The following is a 15,246-nucleotide window of genomic DNA, read 5'->3' on the forward strand; positions in this document are numbered from 1 at the left end:
TAGAGAGAAAACAAAGGGCCTGGCTTCTCCTCTTCCTCCTGGTTTTGGCTCTGGCGCTCCCTCTGCCGGCGCTGTGTGTAATTGCAGGCAAAAGGAGCCCAGTTCAGGCTTCTTCTTCTTCATCATCATCAATTTATAGAATGCTGTAGGATTTGCACAGCTCGTTATAGTGAAATCGATTATTATCGTTATCATTAGTATTATTATGACATTATTATTTATTTACAGAGCACTGTAGATCTGCAGAGCGCATTACATAGTGGAAATCTATTATTATTATTATTATTATTATTATTATATCTCCAAGATGATGATGATGTGGATGAGACTTCTACAAGGGTATTAATAAATCCATAATAATAATAATAACAACTCCAAGATGATGATGATGATGATGATTGGTGATGATGACCTTAGGGTCACCTTAAGTCAGGAACAACTTGAAGGCACACAACAACAACAACAATAACAAAAGCCGCTTTGATCAAACCCTGGAAAAGCGGATTACAAATAAACCATATTATTATTATTATTATTATTATTATTATTATTATTATTTCTCCAAGATGATGATGATGTGGATGAGACATCTCCAAGGCTATTAATAAATCCATAATAATAATAATAACAACTCCAAGATGATGATGATGATGATGATTGGTGATGATGACCTTAGGGTCACCTTAAGTCAGGAACAACTTGAAGGCACACAACAACAACAACAATAACAAAAGCCACTTTGATCAAACCCTGGAAAAGCGGATTACAAATAAACCATATTATTATTATTATTATTATATCTCCAAGATGATGATGATGTGGATGAGACATCTCCAAGGCTATTAATAAATCCATAATAATAATAATAATAACTCCAAGATGATGATGATGATGATGATGATTGGTGATGATGACCTTAAGGTCACCTTAAGTCAGGAACAACTTGAAGGCACACAACAACAACAACAATAACAAAAGCCGCTTTGATCAAACCCTGGAAAAGCGGATTACAAATAAACCATATTATTATTATTATTATTATATCTCCAAGATGATGATGATGTGGATGAGACATCTCCAAGGCTATTAATAAATCCATAATGATAATAATAACAACTCCAAGATGATGATGATGTGGATGAGACATCTCCAAGGCTATTCATAAATCCATAATAATAACAACAACTCCAAGATGATGATGATGATGATGATTGGTGATGATGACCTTAGGGTCACCTTAAGTCAGGAACAACTTGAAGGCACACAACAACAACAATAACAAAAGCCGCTTTGATCGAACCCTGGAAAAGTGGATTACAAATAAACCATATTATTATTATTATTATTATTATTATTAACAACAACTCAGCAGACAGGAAGGAAGAGGAGGAATCAGAGCCAACAGTCCTTCCCATTGGGCTCAGGCAAAAGCAAACTGCTGCTGCCTCTTTTAGCTTGACATCTCAGCCACATCTTGATGTTGTTTGGTCACACACATCCCAGTTTTCCCAGTCTGTGAAATGCTGGAGAATATAAATAAGGCTATTATTTTCTGATGGCAAGAACTGTTTGTAAGTTTGGTGTCTTACACTGGAGGCATTTAAACATCAGCTGGATGTCCATCTTTCAGAGATTCCTGCACCGGCCAGAGGATTGGGTTCGAGGTCCTCCGAATTCCCATCTGATTCTCTAACTATGGCCTGTTACAGACTGCCAAAATCAAGCTGCTTGGGGTCTCTTAGGAGGTATGCTGTTTAAATGATGCATGCATCCTAAGAATCCGGAAGCTGCACCAAAGCTGCACTCCAGTGCTTAGGAATGGAGTGTGGCTTTGGTGCGACCTCCGGACTCTTAGGACCCATGCATCATTTAAATAGCATACCTCCAAAGAGACCCCAAGCAGCTTTATTTTGGCAGTCTGTAACAGGCCTTTGTATGACTTCGTTGGGTTTATTGTAATCAAAGCGGCTACCGCTTCCATCTTGGTTTTCCCGCCACCTATTTTTATTTGCATTAAAATGCTTGAATAAAATAGCCGCACGATCGGGCATTTCAACGGCGTTTCCTTTTTGAACGGCGTCGATGCAACCAAAATTAAACACTTATTAAGCCTCTCTTCTTTCTTCCTCCAATAGACAAGATGTAAGTAGGCACTCAGGGCTCCCATTGAATCACGAAGGATGTGAAAGAGTGCTTCGCTTTGGAAGGATGGCGGCCACCGTATTGAAAGCCTGCACAGCTGCGCCATGCAATCTAGAGGCAGGGCGATGTTCAGATTATGCGCGCACAAAAACCATCAAGGCCCAGAACGATACGTAATGCAGCACTGTGAAGACCAAAATTGCAGCTGTTAGGCAAATAAATAATTGCAAACCCGTTTGCTACATGCAGCTTTTCTCTTACTCTAACATGCGCTTTATTGTCTAGCGGCCGCATCTAATCTGGAGCGAGGTGCGGGAATACAAGGAGGAAATAGGGAGACCATTTCGGGGACGATATAATAAAAACATATTTCATGTACTTTCAGGCCACGCAGTGGATTGCGCATTTGCGCTGCAAGACTAACCTGAAATCCACGCCGGCTTTTTCACCGCAAAACGTTAACAAATTCCCAGGCTATTAAATGCATATATGGCACATGATGTGGCAGAAGTATGTATCTGAACTAAAAATGACCCATATAAGTGGAATTCCAAAATCTGAAATACCGTCGGCCCTTCTTATCCACGGATTTTATATCCACGGATTATTCTTTATCCATAGACTCAAGCATCCATGGCTTGAAAATGTTCCCAAAAGGTATAAATTACAAACAGCAAAGCTTGATTTTGCCATTTTATATAAGGGACGCCATTGTACTGTGCCATTGTGTTTAATGGGACTCAAGCGTTCACAGATTTTGTTATTCCATGGAATGCTGGAACCAAACCCCATCGGATACCAAGGACCCACCATGCTCCAAAATGGTCCACATGGATGGCTGAAGACAGTGGCACCTTTGCCTTTTTTAAACACCAAGCCAAACACTCGACAGGAAATGTTTTCTGTATCACAACCAAGAATACAATACAAAGCCAGCAAGGCATAGCGGTTTGGGCGTTGGACGACAAATCTGGAGACCAGGGTTCGATTCCCACTTAGCCGTGAAACCCACTGGGTGATCATGGGCAAGTCACACTCTCTCAGCCTCGGGGGAAGGCAATGGCAAGCCTCCTCTGAACAAATCTTGCCAAGAAAACCCTACCATAGATTGGAGACTTCCTTTTAAGATGAATCAATGCCCTGTTACAGACTACCAAACTAAAGCTGCTTGGGGTCTCTTTGGAGGTATGCTGTTTAAATGATGCATGCACCCTAAGAATCCAGAAGCTGCACCAAAGCTGCACTCCAGCGCTTAGGAATGGAGTGTGGCTTTGGCGCGAGCATCCTAAGAATCCGGAAGCTGCACCAAAGCTGCACTCCAGCGCTTAGGAATGGAGTGTGGCTTTGGCGCGAGCATCCTAAGAATCCAGAAGCTGCACCAAAGCTGCACTCCAGTGCTTAGGAATGGAGTGTGGCTTTGGCGCGAGCATCCTAAGAATCCAGAAGCTGCACCAAAGCTGCACTCCAGCGCTTAGGAATGGAGTGTGGCTTTGGCGCGAGCATCCTAAGAATCCGGAAGCTGCACCAAAGCTGCACTCCAGCGCTTAGGAATGGAGTGTGGCTTTGGCGCGAGCATCCTAAGAATCCAGAAGCTGCACCAAAGCTGCACTCCAGCGCTTAGGAATGGAGTGTGGCTTTGGCGCGAGCACCCTAAGAATCCAGAAGCTGCACCAAAGCTGCACTCCAGCGCTTAGGAATGGAGTGTGGCTTTGGCGCGAGCATCCTAAGAATCCAGAAGCTGCACCAAAGCTGCACTCCAGCGCTTAGGAATGGAGTGTGGCTTTGGCGCGAGCACCCTAAGAATCCAGAAGCTGCACCAAAGCTGCACTCCAGCGCTTAGGAATGGAGTGTGGCTTTGGCGCGAGCATCCTAAGAATCCAGAAGCTGCACCAAAGCTGCACTCCAGCGCTTAGGAATGGAGTGTGGCTTTGGCACGACCTCCGGACTCTTAGGACCCATGCATCATTTAAATAGCATACCTCCAAAGAGACCCCAAGCAGCTTTATTTGGGCAGTCTGTAACAGGCCAATATAACATCATTCGTTCTAAAAGTCACCTAACAAAGAGATCCAAAGTCGCTAGCATACAGTGTCACAGGGGTGGGTACATTTAACCCTCTCCAGATGTATTAGACCACATCGTTTTTTGTAGGGTTTTCGGACTATGTGTCCATGTTCTAGAAGAGTTTATTCCTGACGTTTTCGCCGGCATCTGTGGCTTTGGCATCTTCAGAGAATGCTACCTCTATTTTGGTTTTTCATTCTCTGAAGTTGTGGTCCAATATGAAGTCAAAGGCTTTCGCGGACAGTATCCATAGCTTTTTGTGGGTCCGTATGTGACCATATTCTAGAAGAGTTTATTCCTGACGTTTCACCAGCATCATTCATTGAAGATGCCAGCCATAGATGCTGGTGAAACATCAGGAATAAACTCTTCAAGAACATGGTCACATAGCCCCAAAACCCCACAAAAAACTATGGATGCCGGCCATGAATGCCTTCAACTTCATATTGGACCATAACTCCCAGAATGACTGGGCCAAAGATTCTCCAGTCCTTAACAATAGAGAAGAATCCGTCTTCCCATGTCAGGCTGTTTGCCTAATAATAATAATAATAATAATAATAATAATAATAATAATAATAATAATATCTCACCCTGCATTGTCTAATCCAATTGACACCAGCTCTCCAGAGTCTTGGGTGAAGGTTTTGTTTGAAAGATGTTAAGCATTCTCTCTTCCCCTCCTTAGATAGGTATTTCATAGAATCGTAGAGTTGGAAGAGACCCCAAGGGCCATCCAGTCCAACCCCATTCTGCCCAAGGGCCATCCAGTCCAACCCCATTCTGCCCAAGGGCCATCCAGTCCAACCCCATTCTGCCCAAGGGCCATCCAGTCCAACCCCATTCTGCCCAAGGGCCATCCAGTCCAACCCCATTCTGCCCAAGGGCCATCCGGTCCAACCCCATTCTGGCCCAAGGGCCATCTGGTCCAACCCCATTCTGCCCAAGGGCCATCCAGTCCAACCCCATTCTGGCCCAAGGGCCATCCAGTCCAACCCCATTCTGCCCAAGGGCCATCCGGTCCAACCCCATTCTGCCCAAGGGCCATCCAGTCCAACCCCATTCTGCCCAAGGGCCATCCGGTCCAAGACCATTCTGCCCAAGGGCCATCCGGTCCAACCCCATTCTGCCCAAGGGCCATCCAGTCCAACCCCATTCTGCCCAAGGGCCATCCGGTCCAACCCCATTCTGGCCCAAGGGCCATCTGGTCCAACCTCATTCTGCCCAAGGGCCATCCAGTCCAACCCCATTCTGCCCAAGGGCCATCCGGTCCAAGACCATTCTGCCCAAGGGCCATCCGGTCCAACCCCATTCTGCCCAAGGGCCATCCGGTCCAACCCCATTCTGCCCAAGGGCCATCCGGTCCAACCCCATTCTGCCCAAGGGCCATCCGGTCCAACCCCATTCTGCCCAAGGGCCATCCGGTCCAAGACCATTCTGCCCAAGGGCCATCCGGTCCAACCCCATTCTGCCCAAGGGCCATCCGGTCCAACCCCATTCTGCCCAAGGGCCATCCGGTCCAAGCCCATTCTGCCCAAGGGCCATCCGGTCCAAGCCCATTCTGCCCAAGGGCCATCCGGTCCAACCCCATTCTGCCCAAGGGCCATCCGGTCCAAGCCCATTCTGCCCAAGGGCCATCCGGTCCAAGACCATTCTGCCCAAGGGCCATCCGGTCCAACCCCATTCTGCCCAAGGGCCATCCGGTCCAACCCCATTCTGCCATGCAGGAACTCCCAACCAAAGCATCCCTGACAGATGGCCATCCAGCCTCTGCTTGAAGACCTCCAAGGAAGGAGACTCCACTACAATCTCTGAGGAAGGAGTGTGTTCCACTGTTGAACAGCCCTTACTGTCAAGACTTTAAAAAGTATCATAGAATCATAGAATGATAGAGTTGGAAGAGACCCCAAGGGCCATCCAGTCCAGCCCCATTCTGCCCAAGGGCCATCCAGTCCAACCCCATTCTGCCCAAGGGCCATCCAGTCCAACCCCATTCTGCCCAAGGGCCATCCGGTCCAACCCCATTCTGGCCCAAGGGCCATCTGGTCCAACCTCATTCTGCCCAAGGGCCATCCAGTCCAACCCCATTCTGGCCCAAGGGCCATCCAGTCCAACCCCATTCTGCCCAAGGGCCATCCGGTCCAACCCCATTCTGCCCAAGGGCCATCCAGTCCAACCCCATTCTGCCCAAGGGCCATCCGGTCCAAGACCATTCTGCCCAAGGGCCATCCGGTCCAACCCCATTCTGCCCAAGGGCCATCTGGTCCAAGCCCATTCTGCCCAAGGGCCATCCGGTCCAAGCCCATTCTGCCCAAGGGCCATCCGGTCCAACCCCATTCTGCCCAAGGGCCATCCGGTCCAAGACCATTCTGCCCAAGGGCCATCCGGTCCAAGCCCATTCTGCCCAAGGGCCATCCAGTCCAACCCCATTCTGCCCAAGGGCCATCCGGTCCAACCCCATTCTGGCCCAAGGGCCATCTGGTCCAACCCCATTCTGCCCAAGGGCCATCCAGTCCAACCCCATTCTGCCCAAGGGCCATCCGGTCCAAGACCATTCTGCCCAAGGGCCATCCGGTCCAACCCCATTCTGCCCAAGGGCCATCCGGTCCAACCCCATTCTGCCCAAGGGCCATCCGGTCCAAGCCCATTCTGCCCAAGGGCCATCCGGTCCAACCCCATTCTGCCCAAGGGCCATCCGGTCCAAGCCCATTCTGCCCAAGGGCCATCCGGTCCAAGCCCATTCTGCCCAAGGGCCATCCGGTCCAAGCCCATTCTGCCCAAGGGCCATCCGGTCCAAGCCCATTCTGCCCAAGGGCCATCCGGTCCAAGACCATTCTGCCCAAGGGCCATCCGGTCCAACCCCATTCTGCCCAAGGGCCATCCGGTCCAACCCCATTCTGCCCAAGGGCCATCCGGTCCAAGCCCATTCTGCCCAAGGGCCATCCGGTCCAAGCCCATTCTGCCCAAGGGCCATCCGGTCCAACCCCATTCTGCCCAAGGGCCATCCGGTCCAAGACCATTCTGCCCAAGGGCCATCCGGTCCAAGCCCATTCTGCCCAAGGGCCATCCGGTCCAACCCCATTCTGCCATGCAGGAACTCCCAACCAAAGCATCCCTGACAGATGGCCATCCAGCCTCTGCTTGAAGACCTCCAAGGAAGGAGACTCCACTACAATCTCTGAGGAAGGAGTGTGTTCCACTGTTGAACAGCCCTTACTGTCAAGACTTAAAAAAGTATCATAGAACCATAGAATGATAGAGTTGGAAGAGACCACTAGGGCCATCCAGTCCAACCCCATTCTGCCATGCAGGAACTCTCAATCAAAGCATCCACGACAGATGGCCATCCAGCCTCTGCTTAAAGACCTCCAAAGAAGGAGACTCCACCTGTGTGCAAATCCTGCTGTCTCTCCCCTCTTGCAAACATCCCATTTGCTCCTAACTGGGCAATACCTTTGCAAACTGGTAAGGAAACCATGCGGTTCAGGTCACTGAATCTCTTTAACTGTTGGATTCACCCTCTTCCTCCTCCTCTCTCAACTTGCTTTGGGAAAAGGGTGAGATAAAGATTTCTTCTTTACATCACACTGACTATACTCATGTATAAGTCTAGGAATTTGAGTCCAAAAATGGGACCAAAGAAACTTGAGTCGACTTACCCACGGTTCAACGTAAGTGATGTACGTTAACTCTTACATATGAGAAAGGAACCATTCCCTGGTGAAAGACAAGAGCAAAATCTGTCCTGGAAGCACCAGCCTTTCAGGTGAGCAAAAACACTTATTCCTGCTGGGATTTTGCAAGGTCTTCGGCATTGTTCTCCTTTGCTTCATCCTTTAGATCCTTTGTTACACGTCCCTAAGTTTTACCCTCGACTTATCCATGGGTCATATCAAAACCCATCACTTTGGCCCCAAAATATACCTTCGACTTATACATGAGGTCAGTTTATTGACAAGTATATATGGTATTAATCATTAGCTAGATTAGGATATAGCCTCTATGAATATGTAGATTAAAGCCATTAGTAAACCTTTGTTTAAACTGCAAGCTACTTGTGTTGTTTTTGAGTCAGCCTCAGTTCTTAAAGAAGCGCTGTTAGAGAAGGACACATTTTCCTGCTGTTCTGCTGATTTAAAGCCAGACCCTAACAGGCTTGGCTTTGATATTTTTGATATTTAAATAGATATGTTTCCTTATCAAACACTGAAGTCTTAGGTTTTGACCTGTTAAACTGGAGCATGTCCAAAGGAGGGCGACAAAAATGGTGAAGGGTCTGGAGACCATGCCCTATGAGGAACGACTTAGGGAGCTGGGGATGTTTAGCCTGGAGAAAAGAAGGTTAAGAGGTGATATGATAGCCCTGTTTAAATACTTGAAGGGATGTCATGTTGAGGAGGGAGCAAGCTTGTTTTCTGCTGCTCCAGAGAACAGGACCCGGAAAAATGGATGCAAGCTACAGGAAAAAGAGATTCCACCTGAACATTAGGAGGAACTTCCTGACAGTAAGGGCTGTTCGACAGTGAAATGCACTCCCTCGGAGGGTGATAGAGTCTCCTTCCTTGGAGGTCTTTAAACAGAGGCTGGATGGCCATCTGTCAGGGATGCTTTGATCTGGATTTCCTGCATGGCAGGGGGTTGGACTGGATGGCCCTAGTGGTCTCTTCCAACTCTACGATTCTATGATTCTATGATTCTATGACCTCCTCACCATCTATTCCCTGCCTCCCTTTTGCTGGAGATACCCGGAACCGAACTCAGGACACTTCCCATCTGCTCAGGCCTTTCCAGCCCATATGGTTTTATGAATGAATGAATGAGTGAGTGAGTGGCTGGGAAAGGAACCACTCATTCAACAAGTCCTTTTGCACAGCTCCCCAGCTGCGTGACTCAGTGTGATGCATCCGCGCCTTGTGTGGCGGCTTTGCATTTTAATCGGGCAATTACCTTGTGGGTAATTGGTTGTCGTGCGGTGGAGTCCCCAGGCGTGTTTTCGCAGAGTGAGCCTTGGTTGTGTCGAGTCGCACACCCGTGGCGCAAGAGAGAGCCTTCTTGCCTTGGAGCTTGCCGCCTTCCACTTCCATCCTGGGAGATGCCCATTATTCACTTGTGCTGGAAAAGAACCTATTATCGCACAATTATTATCCCGGCCAAAGTCTCATATCCGGACCTGCCTGCGGATTATAAGGACGCTTCCGCCATAAAGTTTATTTTAACTTATGTTTCAATGTTGGTAATATTTAATTATATATATATATATTTTAACTTTTGCAATCAACATTTTAGTTCTGTCTTTTTAAACGATTGTAACCCGCCTTGGATCCCATTGCAGGAGAAAGGAGGCATATAAATCCTTTAACTAAAATGAAACGAAATAGAAGTTCAGTCTGTTGGAAATTAAAGCACAACACAGAAACAAGTAAGCCAAAGGTGTGCAGAGGCAAAGTGTGGGATTGTTGTTGTTGTTGTTGTTGTTGTTGTTGTGTGCCTTCAAGATATTTCCAATTTATGGCGACCTTATGATTTCAAATATCAAATCTTGATTTTCCGTTTTTTATAAGGGACACCATTTTGCTCTGCTGTTATATTTATTGGGACTTGAGCATCCACAGATTTTGTTATCCACGGGGGATCTTGGAACCAAACCCCAGCAGATAACAAAGGTCCACTGTAACAATGGCCTGTTACAGACTGCCAAAATAAAGCTGCTTGGGGTCTCTTTGGAGGGATGCTGTTTAAATGATGCATGCATCTGAAGAATCCGGAAGCTGCACCAAAGCTGTGCTCCAGTGCTTAGGAATGGAGTGTGGCTTTGGCGCGAGCATCCTAAGAATCCGGAAGCTGCACCAAAGCTGCACTCCAGCGCTTAGGAATGGAGTGTGGCTTTGGCGCGAGCATCCTAAGAATCCGGAAGCTGCACCAAAGCTGCACTCCAGCGCTTAGGAATGGAGTGTGGCTTTGGCGCGAGCACCCTAAGAATCCAGAAGCTGCACCAAAGCTGCTCTCCAGCGCTTAGGAATGGAGTGTGGCTTTGGTGCGAGCATCCTAAGAATCCAGAAGCTGCACCAAAGCTGTGCTCCAGTGCTTAGGAATGGAGTGTGGCTTTGGCGCGAGCATCCTAAGAATCCAGAAGCTGCACCAAAGCTGCACTCCAGTGCTTAGGAATGGAGTGTGGCTTTGGCGCGACTTCCGGACTCTTAGGACCCATGCATCATTTAAATAGCATACCTCCAAAGAGACCCCAAGCAGCTTTATTTTGGCAGTCTGTAACAGGCCAATAATAATTCAGAGGAGGTTTGCCATTTTCATCCCAAGGCTGAGAAAGTGTGACTTGCAAAAGGTCACCCAGTGGGCGAACTGGGTTCAAACCCTGATCCTCAAACACTACAGGCAGAAAGAGTTCTTCCTAATGTTTCCCCTTCATGTCTTTTTAAAATAACCATGGCCTGTTACAGACAGCCAAAATAAAGCTGCTTCGAGTCACAGTGGAGGTATGGTATTTCAATGATGCATGCGTCCTGAATCCAGTAGTCGCACCAAAGTCACGCTCCAGCCTGGAGCGTGGCTTTGGTGCGGCTTCTGGACTCTTAGGACACATGCATCATTGAAATACCATACCTCCACTGTGACTCGAAGCAGCTTTATTTTGGCTGTCTGTAACAGGCCCATACCTTGCAAATAAGCACTATTTTAATGCCAGCTGGCATAGTAGTTGGAGCATTGGACTACGACTCTGGAGACCAGGGTTTCCAATTCCCAGCTTTGCCACTGAACCCACTGGCTGACTTTGGTCAGGTCACACTCTCTCAGCCTTAAGGGAAGGCAATGGCTAACCTCCTTTGAACAAATTTTGCCAAGAAAACCCTAGGATAGGTTTGCCTTAGGGTTTCCATGGTTGGATGAGACACCATCGCCAAAATCCCCGTCTCATTTCAGAGGAAGGGACGGGCAAAGCCACCTCTGAGGATTCCTTGCCTAAGAAAACACTGCAAAATTCATAAGTCGGCAGGTGACTTGACGCCACATTACACACATTGCAGCATTGTGGGTCGGCGTTTGGCACCAAAAGGACCACAGGAGAGGCCTGGAATGACCCACAGTTCTTGCACAAAGCATCCAGTTAGCAAAGGTGGTTAGCCAACATTTGCAAAAATTAAAAACCACCCTCTCCTTAGTTTTGCAATTGCAGGGTATTGACAGAACCGCCTCCGGTTCCATTGCGGACTTCAAAGGACAAAGATGCCATTGGAAATCATGCAGTTCAAAGGGAAAAAAAGTGAGCGAACAAGCGCAAGGCAGCTGGCGGGGAGACAAACTAGGTCTCTCTCTTCCCGCTGTTGCTATCTGAACATTTCCACTCTTTCCAAATCGTTCCATTCGCTGCCATTAGTCCTCCTTTTCCTGGAGGTGAAGAGAAGATTTGGGATGGTTCACGGGGTGCATCTTTTGTCATCGCACGCCTTTATGGCAACCCTAAGAGGTTTCCTTGGCAAGATTCGTTCAGAGGTTTGCTATCACCTTCCCAAGGCTGAGAGAGTGCGCTTGCCCAATGTCACCCAGTGAGTTTCATGGCCGAGTTGGGAATCGAACCCTGGTCTCCGGCATTATTATGCCATCCTCACCATAGAAATAATGTGATTTTAACACCACTGCTGTAGCTCCATCCTATGGGATCCAAGGATCTGTAGCTTTACAAGACATTTCTCCTTCTCTGTGGAAGGGTCTTAGTGCCTCGCCAAACTGCAAATCCCAGGCTGGAAGGCGGTCTTCAGGATTGCAAAATTCGCCCCTGAATAGGAAAAAAAAGAAAGCAAAAGGGTGCCTTTTTTCCCTGACCTACATGCCACCCAGCTGCACAGAAACCCTTGAAACGCACATCTCTCCTCCACACACACAACTTGCGCACACACATAGACAACCCAAGCAATTCAGCTGCAGATAGATCTCTGGCACGCGGCTGGATACAGAACATGCACATTTTCCCCCTCTCCTTCCAGCGCATACTGAAAATCTGAAATAATCATGGCAATTAGAGGTAATTACAGTTATTTTGAAATAGGAATTTGAGCTAGGCCTGAGAGAAGAGAGAGGGAGAGGGAGAAGAAGGGAAGGGAAGAGAAGAGAAAAAGAAAGGAAGGAGGTGAAGGAACGAGATTTTTGGGAGGAGAAACGAGGCCACATTTATCATCGCTCACCCCGTTATTCGATGATCTGCTCGGTAATCTTGTTTCAAAGAGCCAGGAAACATGATCTGACTGCTATTGCTTCTAATAATAATAATAATAATAATAATAATAATAATAATAATATCAGCATCTGGTAGAAGGACTTGAATTAAAAAGCAGGCAAGGTTTACAGAATGAGGCCTGCCTCATCACAAACATTTTTTAACCCTTTTCAACGATACGTTACATTTTAACATGCCATTTGTTTTAATATCGTGGTAATTTAATTCTGTGTCAATGTACTATTTTTGCATGCATTTAATTATACTGTTTTTTAATATTGTAAGGGCAGGATATAATATAAATAGAATATAATAAATATATTATATTTATAATATAATTTAATAGGATTCAATAAACATAGTAAGAAGGAGGAAGAGGAGTGCTGCATGCACACCTTGTATGACTGCGGCTGCAGCTCTGGCCCCAAAGGAAACTACGAATCCCAGGATTCCATAGCATGGATCTATGGCCTGTTACAGACTGCCAAAATAAAGCTGCTTCGGGTCTCTTTGGTGCTTTGCTGTTTAAATGATGCATGCACCCTAAGAATCCGGAAGCTGCACCAAAGCTGCACTCCAGTGCTTAGGAATGGAGTGTGGCTTTGGAGCGAGCATCCTAAGAATCCAGAAGCTGCGCCAAAGCTGCCCTCCAGTGCTTAGGAATGGAGTGTGGCTTTGGCGCGAGCATCCTAAGAATCCAGAAGCTGCGCCAAAGCTGCCCTCCAGTGCTTAGGAATGGAGTGTGGCTTTGGCGCGAGCATCCTAAGAATCCAGAAGCTGCGCCAAAGCTGCCCTCCAGTCCTTAGGAATGGAGTGTGGCTTTGGCGCGAGCATCCTAAGAATCCAGAAGCTGCGCCAAAGCTGCACTCCAGTGCTTAGGAATGGAGTGTGGCTTTGGCGCGAGCATCCTAAGAATCCAGAAGCTGCGCCAAAGCTGCCCTCCAGTGCTTAGGAATGGAGTGTGGCTTTGGCGCGAGCATCCTAAGAATCCAGAAGCTGCACCAAAGCTGCACTCCAGTGCTTAGGAATGGAGTGTGGCTTTGGCGCGAGCATCCTAAGAATCCAGAAGCTGCGCCAAAGCTGCCCTCCAGCGCTTAGGAATGGAGTGTGGCTTTGGCGCGAGCATCCTAAGAATCCAGAAGCTGCACCAAAGCTGCACTCCAGCGCTTAGGAATGGAGTGTGGCTTTGGCGCGAGCATCCTAAGAATCCAGAAGCTGCACCAAAGCTGCACTCCAGTGCTTAGGAATGGAGTGTGGCTTTGGCGCGAGCATCCTAAGAATCCAGAAGCTGCACCAAAGCTGCACTCCAGTGCTTAGGAATGGAGTGTGGCTTTGGCGCAACCTCCGGACTCTTAGGACCCATGCATCATTTAAACAGCATACCTCCAAAGAGACCCGAAGCAGCTTTATTTTGGCAGTCTGTAACAGGCCTATGACAGTTAAAATGGTCTCAAGGTGCATTATTTCTGCAATATGGAGGTAGCTTCTGTTATTTAGAAGGAAAGGAGAAAGCCAAGATTTGGGGCTGATGCTTCCCTTTGACAAAAGCAATACGAAGTGCTGCAAATACTCAGCAGATACACGCTCATGCTAGGAAACGTTATACCAAGGTAATCCTAGCCCTGTAAACAATAATCCCGCATGTCAAACTCAATGTGGTTCGAATACATTTGCATCATCAACTCCATCTTTATTCAAGTGCCGATACATGGGAACAACAGAACTTGCAGAGATCCATAGTGTGAACAAACCCAGAATGTGTGAGGTTCTTCGCATAGTCGTGCTAAACAACACTTGAATGACCAAGATGTTTCATAGGCCTGCTGCAACCTTTCTATGGTGGGTCAAAACGCTCAGCTCAGCAACAATGCTGCTATTATGGCAGTTCCGACAAAGATGCCCACTTTGCCATTGGCATCTTCTGGGGCAGAAAAGAGATTTAAAGATCTATCCAGGTTGAGCGTAAGATGAGGATTCACAACATTAAGACACTTACGCAAAGATGTAAAGATCTTGTAGCATCTTTGAGACCAACTGAAAGAACGAAGTTGTCAGCATGAGCTTTCCTAGACTTCGGTCTACTTGCTCAGATGCATAGCATGCAATTGTACAAAGATGTAGAGAGATCTTGCAGCACCTTTGAGACTAGCTGAAAGAAAGTAGTTGGCAGCATGAGCTTTCAGAGACTCAAGTCGACTTCTTCAGATGCATAACATGCAAAGGATTCTTGCAAAGTGACCTTTGAGACCAACTAAACGAAAATAGTAGCCTGCTCAGCGTCTCAAAGGTGCTACAAGATCTCTCTACATCCTCATTCAAAATGGTATTCTGGGTGATGTGGGAGGTTAGTGTAAGGGATTCCGCACCCGTTGGCGGCTAAGGTTGTTGCAATGTTATGCAACAACCTAAGGTTGCATATCCTTGGCTGGGATAACCTTATGCAACAACCTACGGCTGCGTACATCTCGGCATCGAGCTTAAAACATGCAACATGCTCTATCTGTAGTACGAGGTGCAGCCTCCCAGGAGTTATCTGGCCACTTTCTCTGACATGTGCATTGTGAAGAAAAACCTGTGTGTAAACTTGCTTTTGTGTTGGCACGATGTTGTGAGAGCAGTTGCTTGGCAACACCTTCGGAGAAAAAAAAGAGCATCAAGACTCCAAGGCGGGGGCTGGAATTCATTTTTGGCTGGTCTGGAAAACTGCAAACTAGGGGTGGCATTTCTAGATCGTCCAGGGGACAACCCTGACCCCATTTCCCCCCATAATCTGGACTTCAGGCTGTTCCTCAAAAGGGTATTTCGAGGCCCCT

This window comes from Sceloporus occidentalis, unplaced genomic scaffold (assembly GCF_023333645.1).
Source record: "Sceloporus occidentalis isolate IW3139 unplaced genomic scaffold, rSceOcc1.0.p SCAF_69, whole genome shotgun sequence".
Taxonomy (NCBI): Eukaryota; Metazoa; Chordata; class Lepidosauria; order Squamata; family Phrynosomatidae; genus Sceloporus; species Sceloporus occidentalis.